Here is a 25,014-nt window from a genome sequence, read left to right as displayed (position 1 = left end):
CGTCTGCCCCCGCAACGTGTGTCTCTTGTGTCATGTCATCATCAGGCCCACTTTCTGCGTCACCTGCATCAGGTAGCTGAGGTGTGTTGTACGCTATACACATGTTGTGCAACACCACACAAGCGTTTATGATGTTGCACGACCGGTCTGGAGCAAAGTGTAGGGTGCGGTACCTCTGAAGGCACCGGAACCGCATCTTCAGCATGCCGAAACAGTGCTCAATGCGCACACGTGTTCGACTGTGTGCGTCATTGTAATCCTCTTCTTCCTGTGTCGTTGGTGTCCGGACAGGCGTCATCAGCCATGGCTGCAAGGGGTAGGCGCTGTCTCCTGTAGATAATTAAAAACTCTCATCCGTTATTCTGCAGATGTAGGTTGCATGCCCAATCGTGATCATAGCACGTAGTGCAAAGCAGGCCACTCAAACATGTTATGAGACGTAAAAGACTGAGTACTGAGAATGGCTGTATCAAATGAATATTCGAAAATCTTTTTCAATCACTGCATGCTTGCACTCATCAAGCGTCAGGGAGCAGCTGGTCGCGTCGGTGTAATCTACGTTTCCGTTTTATTCTATTTCTTCAATTCGCCGCTGAAGCAATAAGGCACCAGTAGTGGGTCCCATTCCACATCCTTCAATTTCCTGCCAGAGGAGCTAGAAAGTACACCATGCTAGCCATCCTCCCTTCAACGTGCGAAGCCATGCTGGGGAACACAAACACCCACCCTCAATACGTTCTCTCATACATCAAAGCATGCAAAGGGGCATTGTGAGGCTTGTATTTTGTTCGTCATTCTAAGCTACGTTTAACTACCTCAGACTTTTATGTTTGCTGTATCAGACAAATTAAACGATCTGCATCCACGGATAGTCTGAAATGACAACTTGACACACCCTGACATACAGGGTGTTCAAAATTAAGCTTTCACTAGCACTTTATAAATAGGCGAACAAAAGAAAACTGGTGCTATTTTTTCTGTTCCTTGAGTAAGAAACAAGTGCTACATAATTAGCAGCACCTGTTTCTTACACAAGTAAGATAACGTTGTCACCCGGTTTCCTGTCATCGCTGTGTTTGCGTAGCGCTCGTGAAAGCTTAATTTTGAACACCCTGTATATGTAAATGTCATATGGAGAAATCTGTTGAGCAGATCACTGAATAACCAACAAAAGCATAACACATGCTCTCTAGCTATATGATGATGCAGTCATGAACTGCAATAGCTATCAGGACGTCACAAAGATGTGCCTTTTATATACATTTCTCTCACGAGGTAGGATTAGGCCTGCAAGCTTCATTTTGAACCCGCGACTCAGGTGTTGGCAGGCAATAAAATCTAGGCAGCGTCTAAGGAACACTGAAGTACATGTGTGGGGATGTTGACACAACTTGCAGTGTGTGTGGTGGGGGGGAAGGGTTACATGAAAATGGGCCATCGTAAAAAAGTGCAACCCAGATCAGTAACCAAATGAAGAAAAGCAGGAAATGTACCAGACTAACAAAAAAAAAATTCTCACCAATTAGCCACTCTCCATCTTCTAATATTGTGGGAGCTTCTCGACAGAGCTGGGACGCTGCCCATACAGAGGCATCATGGCACGATCCCGGGTATCTGGCATTCAGGAACAGAATGCGCCTGGTTGCATCACAGATCTTAGAAAGATGTGCAATGTTACGGCGTGAACATCCTCTGTATGCATAAAAGGCAACAAACAAGCAAGAGAATGTACATAGGGGCATTGGAAATACAATGGTTCTGGAAACACAGTTGCCTAATTGATTTTTTGACTTTGTGGTACAAAATTGAAATGAAATATTCATAGATTGAGAAGCTACTCGACATAAAGAACTCGTTACAGGTTAAGTTACCGCATGTTAAGTGTAACTAAGTTAATAACGAAGTTCTTCAGCATGAAATCTAACTCGCAGTTACAGAGTTACTTAACAAAAAGAACGAGGTACTTCCAAGTTACTTAGGACACAAAATGGCATTAGGCAGGTGCAGCTCACGAGCAGTTGAGTTAGACCTTGAGTTGCCTGCGGAGGAGTGCAACACGCTTAGATCGTTTTCCTTTATGCCCAACAATAGACAACGTTTGTAAATAAATGACGTCATAGTTTTCGATAGCGCCAAAATTTGGTAGAATTGAACTACGCTCGAAGCTAGGTGAACAAGGTCGCGCCCGAAAACCACAGTCTTGAGGGGATTACGACATGATCCCTTGAATGGACAAGACTCTCGGTCCTATTTTTCTTTCAATGGGAGACGGCGAACATGTGCCCGTTCGTGGAACCCAGCCGTCCTTCCGCCTTGTTTCGGTTTCAGTCTGTCTACCAATGTCATGATGACGTTTCTCTGGTAAAGGTCTATTCGAACACTTTGCATCTTACCCCCTGTGGGCGCACAATGGTTCAGCTTTATTTCAATGGCAGTGGTTCTTACTTCCTGAATAAAATACTGTCACTCATTGAATATCATGTTTTATGGCAAAATATGCCACGAAGGAACCGGAGAGAAATGTGGACGTGAGTAAAAAGCGAGTTAAAAGTAACTTGGAGCTTAAGTTACTTTGGCAGAGTTACCAAGAAAAGGAACGGGTTCCTCTGAAAGTTACCACGGCGCAAAAGTACCGAGTTACGTTACAAGTTACCAAAATAGGAACTCAGTTACAGTAACGAGTTACCTCGTACTGTGGAAATATTTGTGCAGAAATAAGTACCAAAAAAGTACGAGAATTGCTCACCGCTAAGACATTGATGGAATGGTATCCCTTATGGCAATAGTAGTTTCCATCCACGAAGCGTGGATCAGCAAGGCTCGGTTGCTGTATTGCCACTTGGGTACCATCAATTGCACCTGCGAAAAATATACACTCAAATAATGAGGATGTTCCCCTCTGACACGACTTTTAGGGGATAATCATTCATTTTGTACCAGGGAGTTGCATGATCACGAATGCTGAAGCTAATCACCATTACTATTTCATGTTATATCCAGTTTGTGTTTTTGTATAGTGACTTTTTGTGACACATTGCATTTAGGCAAAAAAAGTGAAACGGAGGAGACGTGTTATTCATCATGATTCTTGCATGCATTGTGAGAAGCATTCCTATGTTGTTTATGGAAAACAGGGATTGCTTACCTAGGCACCCAGGAAACCCAGCCAACTCGTAGAACCCGCGCTTTACTTCCAGCTTTTCCTCTGGAGTCGAAGGGAACCGGAGATACTTCCGCGCAAGGTTCATTGTGATGGCTAGGCTCACTGCGTGGAGAGCCTCGGATATTGCATGCTTACTGCAAACGAAGCTCTCTTCCCTCGCAATGTTGCCGAGGAATGCCCCAGTGGCGTAGAACCGTAGCGCCATTAAAACTCTCTGCTCGACGCTGAGGGTTGTACGACGCAGAGATAAACTGATGTTCTGAGGCTGGAACAACATAGAAGGGACAGATACAAACAAAGCCTCAAATTGCCTAAGAAATCAACGAAGAAAGCCTAAGAAAGAAGAAGAAAGAGCGTCGATTTCCGTCGTATGAATGTGTGTATGAGTGAGCAAAAATGTAAGAGTGAAAGGAGGGTGAGTGAGAGTGAGTGGCTGGTTTGTCGTCCCTTCAGATGACGCACCCCGAAAGTCGCTGGAGAGGCGTGTTAGCTTAGCTCAATTGGTAGAGCCCTGGATCGGCAATCCAGAAGATGTGGGTTCGATCCCTACAGCTGGCTAACCTTTTCAGTGACTTTTATCTTTCATCGTTGTACGACGCCACTGCTGAGCTGAAATGTGCCGTTGTTTAAGAATGGAACTTCTGCATCGGTGCACAAATGCAGTTAGCAAGTGCACTGTATGAGTTTCTATAGTTATACTTACGCCGCTCTAGATCCCCCTTGGCAGTTTCGCAGACCTCTCTAGCAGCGTCCTTAGACAAGCGGAAGGTTGCAATGAAGTTGTCCTCTGACATCGTAGCGAAAGCATCGCTGTAAGTGCGATATGTGCGTTCCGGGTCGCGATCGGCGATGCCCTCCTCGTCAAAAATGACGAACAGATCCGCCATTTTGATCGCGAACCCCGAAGAGGTTTGGGTCGTCGTACCTCCGCTCACAGCGGCTACGGTCACGTGATGCACGAGCCGCCGCCGGGGTAGCAGGGAACGGCTCTTTAGTGCTCCATCGCGAAGCCTGTCACGTGACCCGGCTGTTGCTATGGGGATGGGTGAAACAATAGCGAGCTCGCGCACCTACGACGTGGCTGGGAACGCGCCCCTGGTCTCTGCCTGTGTCACCCACTTTCGCACGTCTTCCTGACCTCCAGGACCGCAGAGATCAGGTTGCGCCTCAAGTCCTTCGAGGCCATTTTTATGCTCTCGTTGACGTGAAGTGTTCTACCTCTGCCGCCGCATACACCGATGGCACATCTAGAAATGGCAAGTAGGCGTCGGCATTCGTCACCCCATCCGAAGGCGTAGTTGAAGATCGTCGCCTTTGGCATCATACCTCATCCACAGCAGCGGAACTCTATGCTATACTTTTCTTTCTGCAACACATCGTTCACTTTACCTCACGGAATTGGGTGGTCTTCACTTACTCAGCATATGCGCTGCAAGCAATTGAAAATCCTGGCATACGAGGCTTCTCCGCACCATTAGTCTGGATGTGTTAACGGCTTACAAACTTGTCTACGAAGCCGGGCACAGGCTCGTTCTCTAATGGGTAACAGCCCATTGCTGTGTCGAAGGCAATGAACAGGCTGACAGCTGAGCCGCCGAAGCAGCTGACGCGTATTGCACTGCTGAGAGGAGACCGTCGGTCCGTACTTTGACGCCTCGTGGCTACTCTGGCTACCCGCCAACGGACCGCTGACATTCTACCCCCGCCATGCTGAGGAGAGTTGATCCAGCGCTCGCTTTCCGCATGCCTGCACACATCTCTCGCCACCAGTGTTGCGGATTTGAATCCATGGATTTGATTTAAATCCGGATTTAAATCCACCGGAGGGCTGGCGGATTTGATTTGCGATTTGATTTGGGGAAAAAAATATGGGCAGGATTTGGATTTGGATTGAATCGCATTTTCCACGAATGATTTGGATTTGGATTCAATCGCATTTTCCACGAATGATTTGGATTTGGATTCAATCGCCCCATTTTCAGCGGATTTGCGCGTGGATTTCGCCAAGCTCCCTCACAAGATGCATCGATTTGAAATTGAGCGAAGCGTCGTTTTGCATTCTACACAAATTGATGTGACCTTGTCTGAATTATGCACACGCACTAGCGGCGTCCTCTCTCCAGAGCGGCAGGAGCAGCAGTTTTGTTCCAATCACTTCCCCTCACCGCACCGAGGGAACACCAGGTGCAGTTCTTTGAACGCAGTTAACGTTATTCTGTCGATTGGACGGCACCTTTCCCATGGACCTCTAGCTGAGTCTTCAAGCACGACCCGTTTCAAGCTTGCCAAATCATGTCGCCAAATTCTTGGTCTTCGCCATCATATTGAACGCATATAGGTACACGCATTCACGTCAAAACAAAGTAAAAACGAATAATAAATATATCACACCCTATCATTTGTGATTTCGGGAATTAAAGCCTTTCCTACTCCCACGGACAATCATGGCAAGATGTGCCACTCTTCCTCGCATACCTTTTTTTCCCCCTTGATTACAACAGTCTGTACTGCGCGAGGAAAATTTTTACAAAGCCCCGAAACTTCAGCATTAAAATAGACCCATGGGCTCAGGGGCGGATTTAAGGGTCTGTGATGGGGGGGGGGGGGGGGGCGGTTCAAGGAAATTTCGTGCTTTGCGGCGTAGCATCGTCCAGGAGATAGGGTTTTTACATAGGGAACACGACCGTATGGGAGGCGAATCTAATGCTATCACACTGCAGGCCGACGCAGCTCTGGGCTCGGGCAATGCTCGGTACTGCCTAGCTCTGGGGGAAGTATTCATGCCCTCAAAAACGCGGCCGGTGTTAGCTTCCAGCTAATCGTACGGCTGCTCGTCGCGCGTGAAATACATTCAACGATCCCAGCGATCCGAAATGGCTGCGCGTCTTCAACCTTTAAGAAGGAGCACGATCGGCATGCCCGTTGCCCGCACAGGGGGTGCGAACGCTAGAGGTGACACTGTCAGGTCGCCTTCTGTCCACTCTTGGGTAGTTCCATTTTAAATCGACAAGCGTGGGAAATTGACAATATTTAATTTCCATGAAAAAATATATATGTTAGATAGCATCTCGATTGATGTCAAATGCAACAATTTCGAGCTCCATCCGATGAACCGTTTCCGATATGGAGAGGCGGAAGGTTGCGGCGGCGTATGTTGGTTCGAATTTTTTCCCAACTTTGGCCTCATAGCAACGCGCTTCTTGTTTTACCACATCCTTCAAATTTAGCTGATAAAAACTATGGGTTCAAGACAGCACGCGGAAAAAGTCCCGTGACTCCTACTTTAAAGGGGCGCTACGAAAAAATTCACGAACACAGCACCTCAGGCAAAAAATGTACGATTCGGAACCTTTATTGTTCATGAGCGGGTACACGCATTCCCTTGAAGGTAGATTCATTAGAACCGGTAACTCATTCTCTATCGAGTGGTATAGGTATCATGTATATAGCTCCTGTGGCAGAGCGAGCAAACGGCTGTAAGTAGAAGCAACTCGCCAAATTGCTCCCCCCCCAATCGCCCCCCAAAACGTGAGTTTACACATTGAATTTCCCTCTTCCCCTCCCCCACTATGCGCTCAGACAAAGAAACCGCCCCCCAAACCGAGCGTCTGGATCCGCGCCTGACATAGGCTGATACGTGGTGACTGATAGTCTGGTACACGCCGAGCAGGCGTAACCGAAAATGTCTTTCTAAACTCAAAAAGTTATGTCATAAAATATGAATAAAATTTCGGCCAGCGGATTGATAGGTTGGTCCTTTATATCCTCGTCAATCAGACGAAATTTATTGCTCTTTGTGCCACGTCACGCTGTTATTTAAGCGTTGTTTAGTGAATACGTGCAGTATTTGTAATTTGTAGACACGGTTATAGGTCTAGTAATGCTACTGCACGAATTTTGGCTCCCGGATTTGTCAAAAGATTCGATAAATCCGGATTTAAAAGCGGATTTGATTTAGGTCCGGAAAAACAAATCCGGATTTAAAAGGATTTGATTTAACGTGTCAAAATTAAATCCGGACTTGATTTGGATTTGATTTACTACCTTCAGAAAAAATGCGGATTTGATTTAAATCCGATTTGAGCGGCCAAATCCGCAACACTGCTCGCCACGATGCCGCATTAGTTCATCGAATGCGACTCGACGTGGCCTTCACAGCACCGTGGCGCTATCGCTTGCGACAAGTTGCCTCTACCCACTGCAGCCACTGCGGTGCTGTTGAAGATCTCGAGCACATTCTTCCAATCTTTCCGATCCGTACTCTCCGCATCCCTCAACGAGCTAGACTCCCATCCCCTGTCTCTCACAAAATCGCTTGGTCCCTGGCCACATCCAGCACACTAACGCTATGCCCTCAAGGCTCTCTTCACATTTCTGGACACCATAGGACTTATTGTGAAGGGACTCATTATTGCATTCCCCGCATCACCACTAGTAATGGGGTAGAGTATCGCCCCCGGCGATGAAACTCCCCGGCCATCATTCCGTAATAAAGTTGTTGTTTTACTCACTCACTCAAAGTGCTGGCCCCACCAGTTCGCACTAACCGATTCTAATTCTACCTCCTGCCATGCTGAGGAGAGTTGATCCAGCTCTCGCGTTCCGCATGCCTGCACACATCTCTCGCCACGATGCCGCATTAGTTCGTCGAATGCGCCTCGACGTGGCCTTCACAGCACAGTGGCGCTATCGCTTGGAACAAGTTGCCTCTCCCCACTGCAGCCACTGCGGTGCTGTTGAAGATCTCGAGCACATTCTTCCAATCTTCCCGATCCGTACTCTCCGCATCCCTCAACGCGCTAGACTCCCGCCCCCTCTCTCTCCCACAAAATTGCTTGGTCCCTGGCCACATCCAGCACACTAACGCTCTGCCCTCAAGGCTCTCTTCACCTTTCTGGACACCATAGGACTTATTGTGAAGGGACTCATTATTGCATTCCCCGCATCACCACTAGCAATGGGGTAGAGTATCGCCCCCGGCGATGAAACTCCCCGGCCATCATTCCGTAACAAAGTTGTTGTTTTACTCACTCACTCAAAGTGCTGGCCCCACCAGTTCGCACTAACCGATTCCTGTATTCGCCCGATTAATTTATGATCACCCTGTGGACCAATTTATCATGCGTAATTACCTGTAACCACAATTTAGGAGAATTATTATTGACCAGTGTGGGGGTATGCCTTTTCTGTTGCCACTAGCCAAATTGAATAGATATTCAGACGCTTGTGCTATTATTACCTTTGTAATCTCCCACCGTATGCAATGTATGAAATGAAATCAGATGGCGGGAACCTCGATGCAAAGCGGAATCGATCGTCTTTAGTGACCGGCGATTGGTTCCTCTGCAGGGATTCTATGTGACGTTTCGACCGTTTTTTCTGTGTGTGCGTGTGCGGGGGACTTCCGTTTCACCGTCGTCTGCGCTTGCAGCACGTTTCTTCGTTCTTCAAATTGCGAGCAAAGTATGACGTTGTCTGAAGTGAAATTTTCGCCGTCGTGAATATTGTCGACCGTGTGATACAGCCACACCAAAGTTTCGGCTTGCATGCCGCTGGATGCGACAGTCCCTTTACAGCGTGCTCATTTTATGTTATGGCACAGACAAGTTCCGTATGAGGACTTGAATAAACAGAGATCACGAATGCTTCGAACTTCGATAATAAAGCACGTTCTTCTTTTTTCTTCTTTTTTGTTGTTATTGGGAGACGGTATTAGCTGACGCTGATAAATAGACAAAATACATCTGAGACGTCAATGATTCAGGAATCCAAATAGTAGCTTCGATAGGGCGACTTACACGGATTGATTGGAACTCGCATATAATTGATTAATCATGTAAGCGTATGTTTGAAGTACCGCATTACGCATTACAACACATTGAGAGCGACTAATGGTAATTCATAATATTTTCAAGACTCAATAGTGCGTGTAGCGCGTAATGTATAATGCCATTATATTCTTGACGGGTAATGTATCCCCATTAGCAACTTGAAGAATGTAATGACCGAGTAACTGCATACTGTACAAAATTAATGATTTGGTAACACGTTATAAAGAATAATGGGTAACGTAAATAAGCACTTTTTGAAGGTTATGAGTAAAACTAACACATTTCCTATCCCTAGGACACTAGACCAGTGGGACTATGACCTGTTTTCAGTGACCTGTAGTCACTTGGATTAATGCATCTCCAGTGTCACCGCCGCATCTCGCAGGGAAGCCCCAGTGCGGTCAGTAACCAGCGTAGATTCGTTTCCACGTATCCAGTGGAGTTCCAGTACTGTCAGTATCCAGTATGCTCTGGTTTCCTGTGTCTCCACTACTGCGAGTAACCAGTGTACGCTAGTTCCCAGTGTCCCCGTGAAAACCCAGTATATCCAGCGACCAGGATGAACTAGTTTCCAGTATTGTCAGTCTGACCCCCAGTCTTTTCCGGTCTGACCATTTACGCATCTTACGTCTGGCATTTACGCTCTGACCAGTAACATTTCCAGTTTAAAACTTAATGATTTTTTAACAGGAAACCAGTATACTGACACACTGGAAACGGGTAACCAGTGTCATACCTGCTTTATTAATCGAGTCGGGATACCGGTCTCACCGGGTAGTCTAGTGTGGCCACTGGTCATACTGGACAGTCGAGTGTGGGCATTGGTCTTACTGGAGTGTACAGTGTGGACACTGGTTTTACTGGAGAGTCCAGTGTCACATGGGTGGGGGCCCACCTGCTTTTCGCAGTCCTGTTCTGGATGCAGTGATGTAGCCTGAGAGACATAAGCAGTGCAGTCTAGCATGCATGGTGGTGTAGACCGAGTAATGCGTAAGAACTCGCTCACTATACACAGATTTATTTTCTTTATTGTGTCACTTTTCGGCTTTTACCTTGACGAGCACATTTCCAAAACGAAATCTGCAAGGCTGTCTAGTTACACACTCTAAGAAAAGAATGTTGAAAAAGGGTAGAAGTGCATTAATTCTCCCCAGACCTACATTCCCTCTACCGACTGCAGGTCGAGTTGGTGCTGTTACCGCCCTTTTTCTCAACTCTCTCCCCCCTGCGGTGAGAATTTTATCACGACTAGGGTTCGAGTGCATATTTTCTCTTTTTGTGTGTTTCATACCAGGGTCACTAATCGATGTGTAAATGGAGTCACGCAAGTGACGACATTGTTGGTTTACTAATCCTGTGCACAAAGGAGTTTGGTTCAGTTTCGAGGTTACAGTTCAAGAGATTAGCTAGTGCGGTCAAATACAGAATGTTTGCGCTTGTGCAGAATCGCTGATTGTGTAAGAGTGGTCAGTATAGAGACGAAAGCCGAGACTGACAGACTGTCGGTTTGCACGTGGACACAGCTGCACCGAAGGTCATGCGTGCGAGTTATCGGTTCAGCTGCAATGATATCCAGCATAAGCAAGGTGGAGACACACAGAATCGGGTGAGTAATCTTGATATTCAACATTTTCTTCCCGACCACAAATGCGCACATCGGATGTGTTTTGCTCAGTGCGCGTTCGGGTTGTCGTTTGACACTTTTCTGGCATCTTATGAAAATGCAATATCACGCAATGTATTTGTCTAGTACACGGGCGTCATCATGACTCCTTTGGCACGGCACCTTACCAGCGCCCGTCTGACGTGATTATATGATCCACTTCGAAAATGAAGAGATGACATCATGACATACGGCGTGCCCACTGTTTGATGGGAGAAGGCATTCATTGCTCGAGTCCTGGTTTTTGAACGCCCTCGTTGTTATTATTCTGGCTTGTCTTGCGTGCACAGCCAAGGCAGACGGCCTTCTTTTTGTATGCCTATTTCTCTGGAGTGAAACATGAACCCTAGTTATTAGTAGTCGCTTGTGTTTTTAACAGCTCTATTAATGTCATTTACATTTCAGGGGAATTGGTAACTTATCCATCCTGCTATGTGTTCTTCCTGCCAGGTTCTTCCGAACGGATATTGGTGTGTCTACAGTGACACAGTAGTGTGAAGCGTGAAGCCCTCACAAGTTAACCCCGTGGCGTTGTAGTGGTGAATGGATGATGAATTTATCTCAAAGCAGTCCATGCAAGAGCTCCGCAGTCTGATGGATGCAACGATGGAGTCATCTGTGTTGTGTCGTGTTTTCTTTCGTGTCTCCGTGCTCAGGGTTCTTTAATATGGGTGTAGCATTCGCATTGGTAAGCGACAGTGCACCATTCCAATTGTGGTGTGGTAATACAATGTTGTGACTTCCGGCAGTTGTCGTTATATCCTGTCCCATCCCCGCAAATATGTGTACGTCAAGTTCTTCTCAAGGGTGAAAGGTGAGTAAATACTTCCCTACAAGGCCTACGTGCTCCCTCATTTCGGGTAAAAATATGCCACCGATTGGTACAGCGCAAGTGATGGTAGGGGTGCTTATCATTTCGGGTAAACAAATATCTTCCGATACAGGAGAACAGTTCTACTGACAGTAGAACTGCCTTCTGGGAAATAGAACATTTAGGCTCAAGATGGAACTATATTTCTCATTGTTGAGGTAGACGTGTCTATGTGGAGAGAAAAGATAGACCCACTTCAATTTGTTCAGAGGAGGAAGTGCAAATATGAGTGAAACTGGCATTTGAATGTTTACTGAATGATAGTTTGTGAGTCACATAATCGTTAACTGTGTGGCATCATTCTGTTTAACCTATGAAAGGTAAACGTACAAGTGCAAATAAGGGGACGGAAAATACAGAGACTAGGCGGCCGCCCTTGGCCTTATTACATTCCTAATAATGACTTTTGTCAAACATCAATAATAAACGTACTGCCATAGCAATCAGGCATACACGTTTTCGCAGTGAATGTATACCATGTACTCACGAATTTTGTTCAGCAATGATAGTGTCGGACACCTGTTCTGCTCTTGAGCTTCACGCTGCTTCGTCAGGGTTGTTGTTTTATCTGATCCATAGAGCAGACTCTTTGGTACGACATTTTCATCAGATATGGTTATTCCAGAGTCTGAAGCCTCTCATGGTGTCCTTGTCATATATTTCTAGATATGTGTGTGTATTTCTAGAAACTTGGCCAAGTTTCTCTTCCGAGGCAGTTTGCATGTCAAATGAACGAGTTTTACGAGTTGAAGTTGAATTACAATGTTGAGTTGTGAAGTTGAGTTTCGATCATCGAAGGCAACAGCTCATAAGTGCTTATAACAGTGGGAGGCAAACGAACGGCAAACCTTTACGCTGCATTGTTAGCATGGCTTGTGCTGCCTGTGCACAGTGCGCACATGCCGTGTTATCGGTTTTTCTTTCTGACTCGGTCTTACGCCGGCTCGTGACATAACATGCAGACACAAACAGCGTACGCATATAGGCATGCCCCCTCGTGAACCAAGCCTACTGCATGCACAAACGTCCCCCACGAAAAACCACGGAGAACGTAAGACACAAAGACTTCTTGCACACAGTCATTACATCCTCTAAAGTCGACACCTTCACTACACACTCCTCTCTGCTAGCGAGCAAGCCATGCATAAGGGAAGACCCTCGAGATTCCCTGTCGTGAAATTCCCGATCTCAAAATTCACATTTTCGAAACAAGGAAAGTTAAGGATAATGCTCGATTAATTCGTAAGATGTCATGTCGTGTTTTAAAAATACGACATCACCATTTAAAGGAACTGTAAAGTGAAATTTGACCCCCTGTTTCTGTGTGCGACCTGGTAGTGTTTGCCTGTGTGATGCCTCACATAGAGCCTACCCGACTGAAAATCAGTCTGATGGCCCATCAAGAATTCCTGGTGGTACATCAGGAATTCTGGTGGCCCACCAAGATTTTCGATCTGGGCTAGTGGGAAGTCTGGGCGCTTCTGGTGGAGTCTGATGAACCATCAAGATTTCTTGATGGGTCCTGGTGGATGGTTAATTGTACATCAGGTAGAATGTGATGGACCCTGATGTTTTGATGGATGATGGTCAAAATTTCTGTGTCTGGTGGGATGGGACATTGGGGGGCTGATGGAAGGCATGCACTAAAGTTATCTGCATAAAATTTTTTGGCAATGATTCATGCTGTCTTCATTACAGAATAAGAGAAGTCACTAAAATATACATAAATAATACATGCATTGTGCTGCGACCCTCTTTCCGTATCTGGTGTTTATCAAAATAATCGAAATTATAATTTTAATAACACGTTTTCAATTTTTAATAATATATATAAAATTACACCTTTATACCTTTAGGAACAGTGATAGGAGTACAATTGTCCTGTAATTGGGCGTGAGGCTTCCGCTGTGGTCGTCTTATGTTTAATTGTCTCGCGTGCCTTGCACTACACTTGCTTTGTTGATACGTATACTGCCATTGAAACGCGTACCCCTCAGGCTCCTGAACATAGAAGAATCCGGCAGCCATCTTGAGAAGCAGGGCCTGTAGCTTGGAACAGAAAGCCATACAACTAATATTATGTCAGAAATTACACAAAATTCTTCGAATATGAAATATGGTACTTTAATGTGGATTTCTGTTGTACCACCTGATGTCATTTTTTGTAAACAGTGAGAGGTCGATTCATTCATTCCTATCGGAATTGCACACCGGCACTACTTCTATGTATATGGCATTGCATATGGCAACGTATTTGCCGTCGTTCAGTTTCAGTTTTTCATTCGCAGAACCCAAAATGTTTGGACAACAACGAAATGACACAGTGAGGGGAAATGAGATTCCCGTTTATCCCAGTTCATCAAGGGAGAGTCGTTTAAGCAAAATGTAGTGGGATTTAGTGTGGGCGAGAGCTCATACTTCATCTGAACTATCTTGCAAAAAAGTACTCAGCAAGCTTTTGCTTCAATGTCACGCCCTTACAAAACAACTTGTTTATTAAGGTACTAATTATCGCTGTCTCACTCGACTATATGTATTATATACATATGCAACAGGAGACCGAAGGGAGCAATTGTCACCTGTTTATTGATACATATATCGCAGTATGCCATCCTTGTACACACACAGAAAACTGAAGAATTGGTGAACACCCAGCTGAAAAAAAAACAACATCTTTTATACTTAAAAAATAGTCACAACATACATTTCGAGACACTCAGTCCCTTTCGAAGGGATTGGGGATTCTGCACAGGTAGCTCTCACCACCAAAGTTCAAAAACACACAAACACTCTCTATCTCACGTGCCAAAACTGCAAAAAGGCTTTCCCGGTCTGGAGGAAGGCTGCATTTCATGATATGAGTCACGCTGCCCAGGTCACTTGCGTCAGTGATTGCTTCTTTCAGAACCAAGATGGCTTCGCAATCGCTTCTAGACTTGAAAATCCGCTGAACCTCGCCGAAGCACCCATTTTTCAGCATGATATACCTTGAGCAAGTCTTCTGTAGTCTTCTGTATTCAATACTATGCACTTCACAGCCATTCAGCCTTCCCCTCAGGTAACGCTCTAGTCCTGTGCACCGACCAAAGTCTCTGACCAACACAGTGTCAATGACGTCGTTGTTGCTGCATGGAAGCTGCACGGCACCAAGAACGCGGTTCCTAACATTTACCTTGCTGGTTATTATGAAACGCTCATACAGACTCTGTAGATCACTAGGAAGGTCTACGGCACTCCGTAATGAATCTAACTTCTGTATCATCATGCAACGTTCTGTCACTTGAAGAGGGAGTCCTTTCGCAGCCGTTGCTTTTCGGAGGAGGATACCATTAGCTCCTTCGAACGGAAACATAGAAGTCGCCCATAGCGGTCCCAGGTTCTTCACTGCATCAGGGAGGTGGAGCAACTGATGGATGTTGAATGTGCAGGCTACTTCCCCGTACAAGGTTGGCAGCTTTTCACAGAATCTTTTTAGAAGCTTCTCTGCTTGCTGTACTTCGGCTTGTGTGATGGAGCTCTGGTTAAGCAGGTACACTGCCCGACATAAATTGGAAAAGTGTTTGAAAAAGCGTGCAGGTAGTATGTCTTTCACGCATGGAAGGGAGTAGTGGAACAACCAAAATCTCCACTCAGTCGCTTTCCAAAGTTGCCGGTCCTTCAGGGACCTTGGAAGCCGCGAAAAGCTTATCGGAGGCTTTATCCTCAGCAGCCGAGAGTCAACCTCAAAAATTGACCGACCTATGTAAGCATTAGAATCTACAGCACTAAACCATATTTCTGTGATCTGTTTGATGACCCCTTCCAGAACACAGTGCATGTAGTCGGGACAAATTCCTGAAACTAAGTCCAGACCCTTGAGGCGCACTAAAGGGCTGAGGCCCTTTATGCCATTCACTACTTGGCCAGTGAGCACAGCTTTTTTCATGTCTCTAACGATGTCCGTGTGTGTTCTTTTCTGGATGCCTTCTTGGAATGGGTACTTCATGCTCCCTGTAAAAGATAGATAAACACTTTTTAAGGTAATATAGAATATACGATTTGTGTTAGACTATATACATGCATTCCTCAATTATACTGAGACATGAGGATAGCAAATCTAGAGCTCATTGTATTGCATCAGGGCCTTGATTATGGAATTGCCACTCTGGAGCTGGAATGATTCCAAAATTATTCATAGTTTTTGGAAGTTCGAATAGCAACAGCAGCACTAGTACTGGAATGAATAGCGATAGAAATATGAGGATATCTGTTAAAATACTGTTAGTATACCCCAGCATTCGATACCAATTATACCAAATTCAAAATTAACACAATAGATTATAGGACCCACATTTGAGTGACCATATTAAAGAATTTTACTAATAATGAAAATTACAAAACAAGTAGTGCTATAATTTATGCTTTCTCAGATTGGGGGTGTATATGTCTATCAGGAAGAAAAAAAGAAAGGATGGGCACCTAATGGCGTCAATGCCCTTTTAAAAGTGGTGAAGAAAGCATAGCGCAGGTGTTATAATTCTACAATGGATGAATTGCCTGCCTGCAGAGCATCTCCTGTACGAAAGAAAAAATTTGCTGACTGGGGGAAGTTATGTCGAAAGTAACTTAAGTAACCGTGCTGCTGCTCTACAAATGAAATAAATTGTGAACGAAACCTTTAACTACGAGCATATAGCAGTGGCTAAGCTGCAAGGTACCTACCATGTTTGTGCACACCGGCCTGATAGCACCATGGGCATCCGTGGAATCCATTAAATTGTTTCATGTTCAGAAGAGAAGCTCTAGCAGGAGAGTGAGCAACGCCACATACAGCATACACTCTGGAAGAGATAGTCTCTCCTGTGCAGCTCGTCCACCGTAGTGATCCGATGCTGTTGAACTCTTCAACGAAAGCTTTCAAGAACACAAACATGTTTGGATGCTTTGCTGAAAACCAAAGGCCTGCAAGCGTCACATTCTGCCACCTCGTTATCACGGGCAGTTCGTTAACCAAGAAATGTATTGGCCATAACGATGCTGTGGTGGAGTTAAAGACTGCGGATCCATCTGAACTGAACGTGACTGTGAGATCATGCTTTTTACACCCAAGCGACTGCCTCACTCTTTTGTATAGCGCACCACAAGTCATGTCCGAAAGCGTGCCAACTGGTGAAGTCAGTTTCTCCAAATTCTGGAGAAGTTGTCGTTGGCATTTCTTTATAAGAGCCTTGAGCTGAGCTTTCAGGTCGAATATAATGAAGAAATGCCCATCTTCAAGCATCTCTTTCGTGTTGTGGGTGACATTGCAGATGGCGCACTCTCGTAGTTCTCCTGATTGTGGTTTCCTCGACTTCCCCAGATAGCTTTGGCATTCTTGGCAGAAGTAATGAAAATTAAGCGTGTCCCTTTTTGTGTGTTCCCAAAGTTTCCAAAACATATACTTTGAGTTGGGCAGGATCCTGTCGCCCAATAAGGCATTCACCAAGAGTCCGTCAATCTGCGTCCATGACAGCCTTGATGTAACGACGTATGCGAGAATCAAGAGCACAGCCTGGGCGGCTGTTACTGTACTGTTGGGTAATGTTGCACTGAAGCTGTCGCTCATGAAGGAGCGAAAGTCGAAGTCTTCAGCAGATTCAAGCGGTTCACTGTCATGGCTTCGTTGATCGCCCGTAACCATGTCTTGGACGGTACCGTTGTTGTCATCAGGCTCTTCATCAGTAGATTCGTCAGCTATGGGTGGCAAGCTTAGTCCGGCTTCCGCTAGACTGCTTGGTTCACCTATGTCGTCACCTTGCTCCTCGTCTGCTGCAGATGCACCGCCAGAAGCCGTGCAGGAATCTTCAAGTCCAATCCGCTCCTCTGTCATAGAGTAATCTAAATTTGCACTTGTACTAGCACTAGCACTTCTATTCACTCTCTGTTCCTTCTTCCTTCTGTTAAATACGGTCTGCTTCGGAATGCGAGAGTCACTCCCCGGCTCCAAGAACCGTTTCCGACGGGCCTTTGTGGCATCCATATCTTAATTATCTGAACGACAGAACACACATTAACCACTTAGCTATCGGCTCACACCGTAAACTGCCACTGTACTTCGGTAAGCTTGGTAATAATGGTAACTCTCCGTTAAATACAAAGGCTTGCAAAACCAAAACGCCTGCGATGTGCGGGGAACAACATTAGATTGACTTGAGCCACACTATTGACAATCCATTGTGTTAGAACAAGACGCCACCAATCAAGTAACAACAGCGGTCACAGAGCATGACCCCACAATCAAGCAGTCGTACTCCAGCACTAAATAATGTTGTCCTTCAAAAACATATTATAAAGTCAAATCCTTCGCGACGCCACAGTTTTTCACCTCGCTTGCTTGAGTTTAACATCGCGTGATCTCTTTTTGTGTGAGCATTCTGAACTGCTAAGCGTCATCGTTATCAGAAGCTCGGCACTTATGCACTTAACCAAGTCAATCCTGCGTTGGTGTCTTTTGGGCTTTTTGTTTTACGGCAACGTGGTGCGCGGTTGTGCCCGGTCGATTGTAGTAGTAGTTTCGCTTCGTAGCAGTGATGTTCGCGTACATCCGATTTCATTTCGACGATGCGCGGCTTGTTGTGCCAACGTCTAATATTAGAAACTTCACGGAACCCGTAGACGTTACAGATTTCAACGGGAACGCGACCTTTCCAGTTTGCGATGTGTATTTGCCCGGTGACAAGAAAACAAAGGGCGGCTACTATGAGGCCGATGTAGTTTTTTTTGGCAGGTAAGCATCTCGTACATTACTTCTAGAAGAAACTGAAGTGCGCACTATGAATTTAGTGATGACACCGCAGCCTTGTGTTGTGTAACGCCATTTCAAAATGTATGACGCAGAAAGCGAAGAGGACGCAAGGCTTGGAGGAGAACGCAAGCGTCTCGGCAAGCCGTCGAAGAGCAACCACCTGCATGCACCTGTTAGTCAGAAGAAGAGGCCGCTTAGGGTACGAAACTTTCTTAATTCGTTTAGTTGTCGTCACCTAGATGTGTTAAAGCAAATATTTGTATGCGTTCTAGCTTTCCGGTGTCATGTATATGTGTACCTGTTCAGCTTCATTCTTAGTTATCAGTTGGTTTATTCCAGGCCAAATCATCCAATGCTTGCGCTCGACCCCCGGAACTTTTGTTCCCAAAAATTATGATCGACACGTCCTGACATTAGCATGCATATCCCAAGGTTTTATTGAAAAATATTCAACCACTCTGTCTACACGGAGTCACAGTTAAGGGGAATCACAAAAACAATGGTGCAAAAGTAGTAGTTAGGCAATGGACTGTTTGCACTAGTCCCGGTTTCACTAATGCTGGTTAACTTTGAACCGCGAGATCAAGGGTTGCTAAAACTTGAAGTTATCACTCAAATATTTTTTTGTCAGCGCTAGCTTGTAACATCATGAATGTTTCAGTAACAATAACTATCTTTTGTGAAGCACAGTTAAGCATTGAATTCAAGTTAAGGAACGGTTGATCCCGATTCAAATGTTAATCGGCGTTGGTGAAACTGGGCCCTAGCCAGATTTCGCATGATTTTTTCTTGCGACTTTGCAGCCTTACTGACGCCATTTCATTCACGTCGCAACCCTCATAGCTGGCTCATGTAAAGTCCGGGCACTGTAGTACACCTGTATGGGGTGCAGATGGTCACACGTTAAGGGGTTGCTGAAGAAAAAATGCAAAGTTAGCAGATATGGCAAAAATTGCACACATTTTAGCGCTCATGGCTGCTCGGCGGCTGGCCAGAGGTTCCTAAAAAAGTGTATTTTTAATCTGCAATCTTTGTGCACTGTGCAATGATGTGCAATCTTCAAGTTTCGTTGCCGAAAGAGATGTCCGTAAAGTTAGGCGAGAGCGTAAAATTCCCGATGTTTACTTAGGCCTCAGCAATACTTAGTCCAATAATTTTGCGATCGCTCAAGGCCAACATATCCCCTAAACGTAGCTGCAAAACTATGTTGCACTATTGTAGTAGGGTGAACGCAGGGAATTTTTCTGTGTGCCCAGTTTTCGCCGTTGCGGCCTTGCACTCAGACTCCACTTTTGAGTGGTACGCCATCATGCGTTTCCCATTTCACAGGGCCTTCGATCTCACTGATGTTACACTGATTCCCACGGCTGGCACTTATTTGTGGACATGTTCACGTCGGCATTGTTATTGACGTGCAACCCTTTTATATGCTGTTGCGAGACCAACAGATGCCGTGTTTCTATTATTATGCCACAGCGAATGAGAGTGGAGTACTGACTGACGATATGTAGCTGAGTATAGCAATGACTTTTGCAACAGTACAGTTTTATAAAAAAATGCACACCTTGTGTAGCATTGACAAAACTGTTGCAAAAGTTATTGCTATACACAGCTACATATCGCCAATCATTACTCCACTCTCATTCGCTGTGGCATAAGAGACACACGTCATCTGTTGGTCTCGCAACTGCATATAAAAGGGTTCTACGTAAATAAGAATGACGACATGGACATGTCCACAAATAAGTGCCAGCCGTAGGTATCAGTACTGCATAAGGGAGACCGAAGGGCCCGTGAAACAGGAAACGCGCGATGGCGTACCACTCGAAAGTGTAGTTGGAGTGCACGGCAGCAACGGCGAGACCTGGCCACAGAGAAAAAATCCCTTGCGTTCACCCTACTAAAATAGTGCAACATATTTTTCCAGCTGCGTTTAGGGGATACGTTAACCTTTGAGTAATCACAAAATTATTGGACTTTTGCAGAGGCCGGGGTACGCCATACCAAACATCGGGAATTTTATGCTCTCACCTAACGTTACTGACATCTCTTTCGGCAACGAAACTTGAAGATTGCACATCATTGCACTGTGCACAAAGATTGCAGATTAAAAATACTTTTTTTTAGAAACCTCTGGCCAGCCGTCGAGCAGCCATGAGCGCTAAAATGTGTACATTTTTTGCCATATCTGCTAACTTTGCATTTTTTCTTCAGCGACCCCTTAAAGTGTGACCATTTGCACCCCATACAGGTGTACTACAGGTGACTTTACATGGCCAGGTACGAGGGTTGTGACGCGAATAAATTGGCGTCACTAAGGCAGCAAAGCTGGAAGAAAAAATCACGTCGCAAAGACGGCACCACCTTACCCCCTTCTCCTTGCTGATCGTGCGAAGCTCCCGTACCTGCTTTCGTCTTCACTGAACGTCGTTTCCAATTTTTTATTTTTTTTCACTGAAATAAAAAATTGTCACCGGCGGTCCTTGGTCGATTTAAAATTGAATTACCCAGCAGGCGATGTTCATCATCCGCTGAACTTCGCTATCTTGGTTAATCTTTGTTTCTTTACCGTCACGCGGGTAGAGGACAGACAAAAAGAAAGCCGCGGAGCCTTCAAAAAAGAAGAAAAAGAGTCCAAATGCAGGGCGGTGACTAAGATCTTCAAAAATTTTTATGTCTCATACTGTGAGAACTTCCAAGTATGCCAGAAAGTTTGGGGGTTTCTAGCTTTCCAGGAAAATGTCTTTATTGAAGCGCAAACAGTGAACAAATCGCGGCGTACTGTGCGCCCTTCTGACGGGGGAAACGGCTTGGGCTCAGTACGTTCTTTGGGGTTTGACCTCGCGTTCTGTGCAGAAAATGTCTGCGTAGATTAAACAGTCCGCTGCCTGGACTACTACTTTGGCACCATAGTTTTTGTGATTCCCCTGAACTTTGAGTCAGTGTAGATCGAGAGCGGTTAAATATTCTTCACTATAACCTTGAGATGTGCCTTCTAATGTCAGAACGTGTCCATCATAATGTTTGGGAACCAAACTTCTGAGGGTTCAGCGCAAGCATTGGATGATTCGGCCTGGAATGACCCAGTTGCCAGAAATATACGCAGCATGACGTGACCATTGACAGGATACAGCTAGTAAGCGAAAGGCTGCAAGCCGTAGGGACTAACTGGCGCTTCTCGATGAGCTGACTAGTGAAAGCGAAGACGAAGTTGTCCCAAAAAGGCTTCTTGATGAGAGGGACAGCCACATAGGATTTCTTGAAAAAGAAATAAAAGCATCAGAAAATTAAATACGCAACTCAGTAAAGCCCTAGCTGCAAAGGTACTGGATCTAGGTAAGTAATGCATGATATTGTCACCAATATTGTTTCAGTACTCATCCACGTTCCCTGGTGCTCCGTTGCTCCAGTTTACGTGCAGTGTTAATGGATTGAGTTGTTAGGATAGAAAACAGTAACACAGACAAGGTCACAGAGACGTTTTAACACTTTGTCTGTGTTGTTTTTTGTCTCTCGGTCTTGGGTTTTTAAGTTGTGAACCTGTACCGCCACCTTGCTTGCTAGCTATCCATTGTCCTGTGATTTACACCAATATTGCTATTGGGTCGCAGGGGAAATGAAGCTTTTGTGCAGGACTCACTGAGATAATATACTTCCACTTCAGATTCTGTAGCGCAGACAATGGTGTCCGTTCCCGTTCAACCTCAGAGAAGTAACAGCACTGCGATGTGACCATTACAAAAATTATTTATATTAAGCTTTCCCAGCAGGTGTACAAGAAGTAAATCACATGGAGTGCGAGACCCACAAAGCCGCCATGTCTTTGTGCATCATTCCAAGGACGTGCCTTCCTCACCACTTACTCCATGCGAACTCGACGGTATGAACATAACATTACTCGGGCCTCCTTAGGATTTTTGATATTTTGTGTATCCGTGATTTAACCAGGCCGACGGATGTCCGCACGTGAGAATCAGCCGGTGTTCCAAAAGAAATATTTTCAATATTTGTTGCTCCTGGTGTGAGGCCTTTTTACCCTGCCTCATGATTTCCCTATTCTGCACCTGTCCAAACTGTTGCACAGCTGTAGCATTTTTTTATTAAATTTATGCAGGTATCTCTCTTTCTTCAGCCAACAACGTGGAAGGAATGGCATACTCAGTTTCAGGTGTACCACATTCTTCTGCATTTCCCGGCATGAAGGTCTTTCTGAGGTGGGCCATCTTTTGGGGACTGCCTTCCTGGCCTATCATTACAAATACCTGTACATCTACCGCAAAACACAAAATTTCAACCAATGTTGGTCGACCTCATTTTGTCCCAACATGCCGGGAAATGTGGGTAGCACGCCTGCTTAATTTTTCGACATGTTAATCATTGTACAGGTGGAAACCTCGCGCAACCTGAGGGATCCCTGGAACTTGCAGAGAAAGGTAAATATTTGCCCACTTACTTCGGTTGCACCAGTCTCGGTTTACAACGAGGCTTTCACGAGCGCGGCTCATCCCTTGAGCTCCATCAAAGAGAGTTCACCTGAGGCTATTATCAGCTTGGGTAACACAAGCGGAGAATGGCGCAGAAATGAGAAGGTTGGATGCGCTTAAGTTATGCCTTCGCACCATTTTAGTCGTACACCACTCTACGGTACTGCACTGTACACCACTGTTTCAACATTGTCTTCTGTCAAGTTAATCATACTTTGCTTCCTTCCAGGGGAACCTGGAGAACAGCCTCCATTGGAAATGGTAAAGTATATCTTCTATGAACTACTCTGTGACATCGCAGGGTATTTTTCCTTGTTACTTTTCAGGCCTGTGTGTATCGTTTTTCTCATACTATATTCAGATTGTATATCGCACTGTGTACACATCTTTGCACAGTATAATGCTTTTTAAGTGTAATTTAAAATTTAGTAAACTTAATATAAATGGCTAAGTGGATAAATCCCCACAGTCTGTTAATTACCGGGAAGAAATTGAGATACTTTATGGTTGAGAGGCCCAGTCAGTGGCGGATGCAGGAAGGTGTGGGGGGGGGGGGGGGGCGGTCGCCTCCCCAGAAAACGTCAGTTTATGCATTAGATTTTCCTCTCTCCCCACTACCCACTCCGACAAAGAAACCCTCTCCCCAAACAGAGGGTCTGGTTCCGCCCCTCGGACAAAGTTAGCTCTCCTGCGTTTGTACACTAATCGCGATTAAAGGGAAGACTTTATCATGAGAAGTTTCCAGGTGCTCAAACTTTGCCATGCCGGTACCGGACAGCTGTTTCGACCTCATTGGGCCACTTTCAGCAGTACGCAGGCAGGCACCGTTTGTGCAGTGCTGTCAGAAGGTCACGTAGCTCGTGATTCTTCTGGTCAGGGTGTGTGTGGGCTTCGCCCCAGTGCAAAGTCAGTGAAATATATGAAGTAGTAATTGATTATGCCGTAATGAAGTTAATTAATTTATACCATCTATACTGTTGTAGACTCTCCTTGGAAATGGGGTTGCCATCCCCAAAGAGAAGTGGGACATCATGTTTTCACAAGATGAGGGCACCGTTTTCGTCAAGGAGCTTGCGGTAGCGGTGTGGGGTACTGAAGTGCTCAGCTGCAAGATCTTCTCAGGCAAGCTGTCGAATCACGCCAGAGCCAAAGGGAAGGTTGAGACGTTCCCAGCCCTAACACCAGAGAAAGTTCAAGCTGTTCACGGTATGTTCACCTTGTTTATCAGGGCTACTATTCTATTTAGTCAAATTATTTGGCTGCGAGATCATGAATGCCCTTCAAGTAGTTTTTTAGGGGTAGTATCAGGTTTCATTATTTCTACGATCTCTAGTGCCCTGAAACATGTGTCATGTACATTCTCCCATTCAAGATGAGATTCACTCATAATGTGATCCTAAAATGTTTTTTTGTTGAGACCATTCCAGTATGGAATTCATCACCCTCTGGTACTGTTACCAGTTAGAGGGCTTGTTATTTAAAAGGTTGAGTTACAACTGCATTGTTAAAGGCTCTTCTGTTATCTTTTCCTGCGGTTCCTTTTATATTTTTTGCTTAGGCTATAAGTATTACCTGCAGCATTTCTAAATAAGTAAACACAAAATGTGCAAAAAACATTTTCGGTCAGTTGCCTCGATTCATCCTTTTGGCACTGTTTTACAGTCAGTATAAGTGAGAACTAATCAACGATGCATCTGTTCAAGCTTCTGTTACAGTTTTGGGGCCGCAGTCAGTAGTGTTGGCAATATGGTAGCAGCCTGCAGCTTTAATCAAATTGGTGACCAGGCATCGTTGGTTGGAGCTTGGTAATCGTTATTTTTGCAAAGTTCTATGCATTTGTATTGATTTTAGCAACTTTTTACCTAAATTTGGCTGTTTCTACTAATACAGCAGTGGCAGCACAGGCCAGTTTGCTCTTTCTCAATGTGCACAGTGTTCTAGATCTCAGATTCCATAAGACTTCTGTATTTGGATAGGCACCACTCCAAGATGAAACGGGGCTTTTTTGCATTTTATTGTTCTATGGCTTAATGCAGTACAGCAACAGGAAGTTATGGTTGTGTGATTCCTGGCCACTAACCTTCCTAATGACTAAAGCTGTCTCTCAATCCCATTCCCAATTTATTAAGTACTATACAGCCCTTAGTGTATTACCACATTAAGTTATGTGTTACTCCTTTATTTACTGTGTTACTCCTTTTATTCTACAACGAATGCTTTACACTAGCTGTTCGTAAGT

General features: G+C 45.1%; 1 protein-coding gene and 1 long non-coding RNA gene across 2 annotated transcripts in view; one reads left to right on the top strand and one right to left on the bottom strand.

Moving 5' to 3' along the window:
* Positions 1 to 25,014, bottom strand: part of LOC135392964 (uncharacterized) — a 326,884-nt gene that overhangs the window by 164,644 nt on the left and 137,226 nt on the right. The gene's annotated exons all lie outside the window — the stretch shown is intronic.
* Positions 18,404 to 22,054, top strand: LOC135392962 (uncharacterized). The gene is made up of 3 exons (XR_010422335.1): positions 18,404 to 18,490; positions 21,418 to 21,627; positions 21,956 to 22,054. It is a non-coding gene; the product is annotated as an uncharacterized LOC135392962 (long non-coding RNA).

The sequence above is a fragment of the Ornithodoros turicata genome, chromosome 4, assembly GCF_037126465.1.
Source record: "Ornithodoros turicata isolate Travis chromosome 4, ASM3712646v1, whole genome shotgun sequence".
Taxonomy (NCBI): Eukaryota; Metazoa; Arthropoda; class Arachnida; order Ixodida; family Argasidae; genus Ornithodoros; species Ornithodoros turicata.
Note: the sequence above shows the minus strand (reverse complement) of the source record. Positions and strands in the feature narration are given on the sequence as shown.